Raw genomic sequence first — 8195 nt, 5'->3', positions numbered from 1 at the left:
AGTGGGCCCGTCCCACACCATCCACCGCCCTCGGTGGGCTCCGTGAGCCCTGAGCCCAGGCGGGCCCCTGGTGCTGGCAAGGCCTGGGCCAGAGCACAGAGGGAAGCTCAGATCCCGTAGTCTAAGTATTTGACAGTTAGAAATCAAGTTAAAAAACTGTGAGCACATCCTCCTGCCCTGACACAAATACACCTTCCCCATGACCTACGACAGATGTGAACTTCAAATTCTTGGACTTTCGAATGTGGTGGCCCCAGGAGAGGGAGGCCCCTTTTCCTGGCCTTGAGCACACCCCCTTCCCTTCTTTCCCTCAGCACTAGCCCACAATTTGTGGGATCTCGTACGGATGCCTATAGCCCCCCAACCCACACCTCCAAGCTCTGTCCACACACCCCCCCACACACACAGCTACCCTTGGCCATCTCTCCTGCTGGGGGTGGCACAGTCCGCCCTTGGGAGGACAGAGCCTGGAAGCAGGTCTAGGGCCAACAAGGCAGACAATGTCGGGATCCCAGGTATTCCGAGAAGGGTCTAGAAGCGGGGTGGCCCTGCAGACTTGTTGCGCTGGGGGCTAGAGGAGCAGAGCAGGCCCTCTGATGTGCATAGCCCGAACTAGGGCCCCTCTTGACCCTGGACCAATCTGCCTCCTCCCCTTCCCATCTCTGTGGCCAAGTCAAAATACTGTGAGATCTGACCTCCATCCTCCCAGGTCATGCCATGCTCCCGGTGACCTGAGAAGGCTCTCCCCCATCCCCTGTTTTCTGGACTTCACTCTTCTCATCTTTAAATGAAGGATCCATAACAGAAAGCTCAACAGTCACCAGGATTTTAACAGCAAGAATCAGAATGCAGGGTCTGGTGGGCTCCATCCCAGCCTGCCCCTGAGGTGCTGCACCAGCTCAAGGAAATTCCTATTTCAGATCCTGTCCCCCAAAACGCACAACAGAGCTGAAGCACCGACTTCACACGGTTGCCATGGGAATTATAAGCAACTTGGTCCGTGGGAGAGATGGGAGGGACTGGCCCACCCTCCTGCAGGGGGGCTTGCTGGCACCTGCCAAGACCACCCTGAAGCTGAGGGTCAGAGCTGGTTTGGCCCTGCAGGCTTCAGAGAGGTGTGGAAGGAGATCATGAGGCAGAGGGCAGGCTTTTGCTTCTGTGCCTTCCCCCCTGCTTCAGCAGGGACGGCCTGAGCCTGTCACCGGCTTCCAAGGACGTCCATCCGGCTGCTGGGGTCCCGGTGCCCGCAGCCCAGACTTCCGAAGGGCCCACGGGGCAGCAGCTGCCTCACGGGTGGCCTGGGGAAGAGTCCATCCGGAAAGCACAAGCTCCAGTCCGGGTCCTCTGTACCCCTGGCTGGTCGCCTCTCATGACTCCTTCCCTGCTTCAATTAGCTCTAGAGAATTCTGCTCCCTGCAGCAGAGCCCACGCCAGAGTCGACACATTCTCCACTCTTGTGCCTCGGAAATGGAAGTCTCCTTTGCCAAAGCAAGAAGAGGAAGGGGTGGGGAGCGAGGTGGACGTCCGGGACCATTCCAGATTCCAGGAGTTCTCTAAACGAGGGCACGGGAGGATGCCAGAGCAGAAGGTCGGGGAAGGGGTAGGCAAGAATGTTGAGGTCAGGGACTTTGAGAGGCTACAACCTCCCCTGTCCCCACCCTTGTCACGGTGTAACACCCCGCCCACCCCATACACACACACACACACACACACAGGATCTTGCTTAGCTCAGAAGACCCAAGAGGACTGGAGACAGGCTGTCAGAGATGCAGGGAAGGGCTCTTCTAAACCAAGAAAGATTTGGATCAGGCCTTCCAGCCTCCAGGGGAGCTAGGCAGGATAGGGTATGGCAGGCTGAGGAGAAAGGGCCACAGACAGCAGGCTGGGGCCCCCCAGGCCCAGGCAAGGAGAAGGGGGACCCAGCCCAGGCCAGAGAGGCAGCCCCAAACCTCACCTGGAGATTGGACTGTGCAGATCAAGTCACAGAACTCTCCAGGGAGGAGTGGAGGGGCGGCAGACAGCCCCGAGGCAACCACCTACCAGGGGCCCCAGTGCCAGAGACCCTGCTGTCTGTGACTCACATCGGGATGTCCTGGGACCCAAGACAAGCATGAAGGAGAGGATGCTCCTAGAGCTCAGGGCCCGAGGAAGGACACCGCAGCTGAGTCCTGGAGACAAGGCTGGTGCCGGGCCAGCAACAGGCCCCAGGGGTGACCCACAAGAGGAGGAAGAAGACACAGTGAATGTGGGAGCCCAGAACCTTCACCTCTGCCTTGCATCTGGCACCAGGTCTCCTTTCTTGCAGGTAAAAGGCCCTGCGGAGGTGGCTCCTGGGGGCTGAGCATTCACTTGTGTGGAAGACAGCAAACACAGGGGCCAACGAACTACAGATCGGCACCTGTGATCCAGGAAACGGGGTAAGCTGGGGCCAAGAAAATGTCCAGACCCAGAACTGGATTCTCCAACCCCATTGTCTAAAAATTCGAGAAAAACACTTCAGCTGCTGTGGAATCACCTCAAGTCCCCTGCTGCCCGAGAGCAGACTTCAAGGCCTTTCCTGGAGGAAGGGGCTAGGAGTGCTCCATTCTTATAATGTCCTGCCTGAGACCGCCTCCTGATGCAGGTGGCGGCCTCAGGGAGGACAAGGGGAAGGCTGCTGGGCGGGGTGGCCCTGAGCCTCGGTCAAGCTGGGGGACCCCGGGGCAGCCCCAGCTGCAGGCCCGAGATGGCAGAGCTTGTGAGACCCCAGGCCCTGCCCCCCGACCCCTCCCACAGACATGCCCCTCTCTCTTCCCATCCCACGGTGCAAGTTCATCCTGAACCTTCCCTCAGGAAACAGGACATGAGCTATGGGCTGCCTGGCAAGAGCCAGCCAGTAAGCAGAGGTCTCGGGAGACCCAGGGCCAGCCTGTAGCCATCTTGACACGGCAGCATGGAGGGGGCCTGAGGCCAGCTGAGAGGAGACGGGACGCCAGTTGGGGCTCAGACAGGGGCTTTCGCAGAAGGACCGCCCCCCCCCCCCCGCCCCAGTCCACACCAGCTCTCAGGGAGGTGAAAGGGATCACAACAGACCCAAGGGCCAGGGCTGCCAAATGGCAGTGTGACATCACTCTTCGGGAGAGCAGCTCGGTGCCAGGGAGGCCACTCGAAGGACCCCACAGCCATCCAGGCTGAATCCAGGGGCCGCCCTGAGGAGGGGTTTGCCGCAGTTGAAGGGCAGCGGTCCGAGCAAAGGGCGGCCTGGGAGACAAGGAGGCTGGGGCTTGTAGGTGGCCCCCAGGCCCCACCTGAGCAAGGGTTTCCCTGGATGAAGACCCGACCCCCGTGCCTGACCAGAGAGACAAGCCGCATCTCTTGATCCCGGAGAAGGAGCTGGGGTGGTTCACAGCTGCGGAGAAAAGGGCAGCTGGGGGTGGGGCCAGCAGGAGCCCAGGTCAGGGGTCTGCCCGGCCTGACGCTGCCCTGGTTGTGGCCCGCAGGAGGAGGCCTCCGGGTCCCACAGACACCTCGACCACCCAAGGCAGAAATATGAAGCTGGCAAGCCTGGGGGCCATGGACCAGGGGCTGGGGTGCCCAGGACCTTGCCTTCCAAGACTTGCCTCTGAGAACCAGCTGAGACCCAGTGACGTCCCCAGTGCCCTTCAGGCACAAGGGCTGATCTTGAAGACATCTCCAGAGGAAGAGATTTTGCTGCGGCTAAGTCAGGGAAGGGGGGAGCCCCAGGGGAGGGGAACTGAGCTAAGCAACTGAATAGAAGAGCAAGTTCATTGGCCTGCAGCTCTGAGAAGGTCACAGAATAACCTTGAAACTGTGAACACCTTCAAACCAAGCCCGGGCGGAGCCCAGGATGCCATCCTGGGAGCACCTTGCCAAATGGGAGCCCCCGTACATGGGAGGAGCATTCGTGAATCTTGAGGAGGCGGCAGTCCTGAGCTGACAGCTCAAGGCTAGGAGGACATGATGGGTTGTAGACTTCCTGGAGAAGACAGAAGAACCGGGTCACCTCCGGACACTGGTTTGAGCGAGCCCACATTTAGAGGGCACAACCCAGAAACTGTACAAGTGGGGTCTCCTCCGTCTGTAGTGTCCAGATCCCAGCCCCCGCTGGAATCTCCAGTACATGGGAGCTAGCAAGAAGCTTTTACCCAAAAGTGCCCACAAGGCAGACCCACTGGGTGACATGTGTCTTGTCACTGGAAGAACACCTCCTCACCCCAGGAAGGATTAGAAGTAGGTATAAAACCCACATGTCACATTTGTATAATTAATGTTTGTGTTAAGATATCTGGGTGTATTTAGTGTTCCAGATTATTTGTGCTGTTTGCTCTTTAAGGCACCGATGTCCGTGAAATTCAAATTGATTGTTTGTATAGAAGGAATTAATTCAGAATTGTGATTTTCCTTGAAAATACCACTCATGTGATAAGAAGATCGGTACACGACAAGAACCCAAAGTCACCCTAGGAGCAAGTAGAAATTTGTCAGAATGTAAGGTTTTGTTTGTTCTTCAAATAAATGAAGTATTTAAAAAGGAAATCAGGTAGACTGAACTTCTGGATAAAGTTTGCGGCAGTTAAGGACATTTGATTAATTGCATTTTGTAAACAGGAACTAAATTAACCCAAATCCCCTTAAATATGAATGTGAAAACTTACTAGATTTATAAATAGAATAACTTCTGTGCTGAAATGAAAAGCTAAAGGTCTTTGCATCTGTACCTGAGTAGTAACAGAACAAGCCTTTCTGTACCCAAAAGCAAAGCTGTCCTTGAAGACACTTCGAAATTCCCAGTAACTGCAGATGACCCTCTAATCCCTGTGGGAAGGAACTTGGGGGTCTGGGGAGCTCAGGGCAGCAGGAATGGAAGGACCTGGACCGGCCTGGACACACCCCCACCCCCCGCCCCACAGGCTCAAGCCTTTGGTCATGGCTTCATATCCTCGGGAATAACGGGAAGCCTCCAAGAGGACAGACCCATGCTGATGGAGACACTAAAGCAAAGTGTCACAGGCAGGCAGCTGGGCAGGGTGGCCCTGAGCCTCGGCCAGGCTGGGGGACCCCGGGGCAGCCCCAGCTGCAGGCCCGAGATGGCAGAGCTTGTGAGACCCCAGGCCCTGCCCCCCGACCCCTCCCACAGACATGCCCCTCTCTCTTCCCATCCCACGGTGCAAGTTCATCCTGAACCTTCCCTCAGAAAACAGGACGTGAGCTATGGGCTGCCTGGCAAGAGCCAGTAAGCAGAGGTCTCGGGAGACCCAGGGCCGGGCTGTAGCCATCTTGACACGGCAGCATGGAGGGGGCCTGAGGCCAGCTGAGAGGAGACGGGACGCCAGTTGGGGCTCAGACAGGGGCTTTCGCAGAAGGACCCCCCCCCCCCCCCGCCCCAGTCCACACCAGCTCTCAGGGAGGTGAAAGGGATCACAACAGACCCAAGGGCCAGGGCTGCCAAATGGCAGTGTGACATCACTCTTCGGGAGAGCAGCTCGGTGCCAGGGAGGCCACTCGAAGGACCCCACAGCCATCCAGGCTGAATCCAGGGGCCGCCCTGAGGAGGGGTTTGCCGCAGTTGAAGGGCAGCGGTCCGAGCAAAGGGCGGCCTGGGAGACAAGGAGGCTGGGGCTTGTAGGTGGCCCCCAGGCCCCACCTGAGCAAGGGTTTCCCTGGATGAAGACCCGACCCCCGTGCCTGACCAGAGAGACAAGCCGCATCTCTTGATCCCGGAGAAGGAGCTGGGGTGGTTCGTAACTGTGGAGAAAAAGGCAGCAGACCTGTCTGGAGACCCAGTGGGACTCGGCAGGCTGCCAGGAAGTTGGCCTGACAGTAGCCCAGAGGAGACCCGCTGGGCCCCACTTCACCCCTCTCCAAGGGCACAGAGCAATTAGAAGCGGCCTATGGGAAATCGGGGTCCTTGGCCACTGGCTAGGGGACATAATCCCTGGGCATCAGCCGAGACTTATAATGCCCACACCCTGTCCGTCTCCTCAGGTCTGACCGAGTGCAGGGACGATGGAGGCCAGGGTACCCGGAGGGGAACACGGGCAGCTGGTGGAGGGCCTCCCGGGTTTTCAGGAAGAGACGCCATCAGGCCCCCAGCCTGCCAGCTTGTGGGGTGTGGGGGGACCGTGACCCTCTCGTCTCCTGCCGGCCCCTGCCCTCCGGCAGACACCGTGGGTGGTGACTGCCCATCCAGGGAGCCCCATTCCTCAACCCTGCGTGTGGGGCTCTGGTGAGAAAGGGAAACTGGAGGTGCCCGGACTCCCACTTGGCGGGGGGGAGGGGGAGGGGACGACATTCAACACAGACCTTGGCCCCATTGTTTTAAATAAGAAATTTATTGCAAATATAGAAATTGATTCTCTCCATACAGGAATCTTCGAGTTGAGGAAAACAATTTCGTGCCATTCAGTTTAAAACAGGAAATCGGGAGGAGGGAGAGGCAGATATAGGGAAGAGAAAAATAAATGAAGTTACCCCCCTAAAAGAAGAAAAGGAGAGGTTTTGGGCCCCCCAAGGAAGGAAAAGGTCCACACACAGCTAGGGTTCACAGGTTCACAGCCCAGGGCCGGGCGACCAGCTCTGCAGTACCCAAACCAGGTGCCAAGCCGCAGGGCCCATGGGGCTGGCGGCTCTTGTGGAGGGAGGGGGGGAAGGAAGGGCGGAAGGGAGGGGGGGGAAGGAGGCAGCGAGGATGGACCCCTGCCCCTGTCCAGCCCTGTGCTTGTTTGGTGAGGGGCAAGGGAAGCAAGAGGACGCCCAGAGCCTCCCACCCACCCCATTCGACACCCCCTTCCCTTCCCTCTGCTCAGCAGCACTGAGGGACCTTTAATGAGGCGTTTGAGGCAGGCAGGAGAGGCAAAAAGTGTAAATACTGGTTCTGTCTTAAAGGTGCGAGGACACAGGGTCAGGATGGACAGGGAGCATGGCAGCTCCTGGGCCGGAGGGCAGAGGGCGCTGCGGAGCCGAAGTCTTGGTGGGGAGGAGAAAGCACTGGGATCAGGCAAGCCCCTTGTCAGCCCTGCCCCTCTAAGCCCCTGGGGGTCGCCCTCCCTGCCAGTGCTTCCACCCAGAAAGAGCCCCGCTCAGCCAGGAATGGGGTGGGATGCTGCTGAAGGGGAGGCTGCCTCAGACGGGGTGGGGGCCGCAGAGTGGGGCCACCTGAGGAGGTTCCTGGGGACATCCAGCCACCCACCCGTCACCCTCTCCCTCTAGTCTGGCCCTCGTGGTTAGTCCTCCGAGCTTGTCCCTCCCCCCTCCATCACCCTGTTTTAATTCTCTGCACAGCGTCCTTCTGTCCCTTTATGGCTGCCCCTTCTCTGCATGTAGGCCCCTTACAAGCTGGGGCATGTTACTCTTGTCCCCCATGCCTGGCCCCCTTCTTGGACTCAGTCTGTCCCTAACTGGTTTCAAGACCCTAGAAGATCTCTTTCCTTCCCTTTCCTGAACTTCTGTTTCCCCTCTGTTAACCTTCCGAGAGTGGGGACAGTGAGCGACATTCCAGTGGAAAACCTTAAACAGACCCTCGGCCAAGCCCAGACTCTCCCCTGCCTCCCTGGTCTCTGGGGCTACGCAGGCCTACTCTTCTTCCCAAGTGGGTCTCTCCACTCCCACCGCCCCGCAGACAGCCCTACCCGCTACTCCCCTGCCCAGCCTGGACCCAGGCAGCCTAAGAAGGGTGTGGAGGCAAGGGGCCTCCAGCAGGCAGGGGCAGGCCCCGGGACCCCTGAGGAGGTATCCACACCAGACTAAGGTTTTGTCTTGGGTTTGGTTTTTTTTTCCCCCCAGACCTCCACGTTTCACTTCCGGAAGGCCATTAGCTCCAACAGGGGGTTAGCAGGGCTAGCCCTCCAGGTGAGGAGAGTAGCCCCTCCTGGTGCCACTCTCCAGTGACAGGCACCCAGGAATTTCCTCTGGAGATTCTGTGACAGGGACAGCAAAGCCCAGGCATGACCCAAGGCAAGGAGGCCTCCAGGGTATGGCACCCACATCTCCTCCAGCCGGCTTGCCCCCCCTTCCCACGTCACCCCCCTTCCCTTCTCTCCCGGCTGCCTGCCCTCCCCGTCTGCCCAGGCCGTAGCCCAGGCCCACCGTGCTCAAGGCCATTACAACCACGGGGCCCTCAGCCGGCCGGACTCCATGACATAAATGTTCATTCGTCTTTCGTGAGTATTTTGCTCCCTGCCGGGGAAGAATGGTCC

Source organism: Mirounga angustirostris, unplaced genomic scaffold (genome assembly GCF_029215605.1).
Source record: "Mirounga angustirostris isolate CCGP_5_RB_7025 unplaced genomic scaffold, mMirAng1.0.hap1 SCAF_5, whole genome shotgun sequence".
Classification (NCBI taxonomy): Eukaryota; Metazoa; Chordata; class Mammalia; order Carnivora; family Phocidae; genus Mirounga; species Mirounga angustirostris.
The sequence above is the reverse complement of the archived record's forward strand: the minus strand, read 5'-3'. Positions refer to the sequence as shown.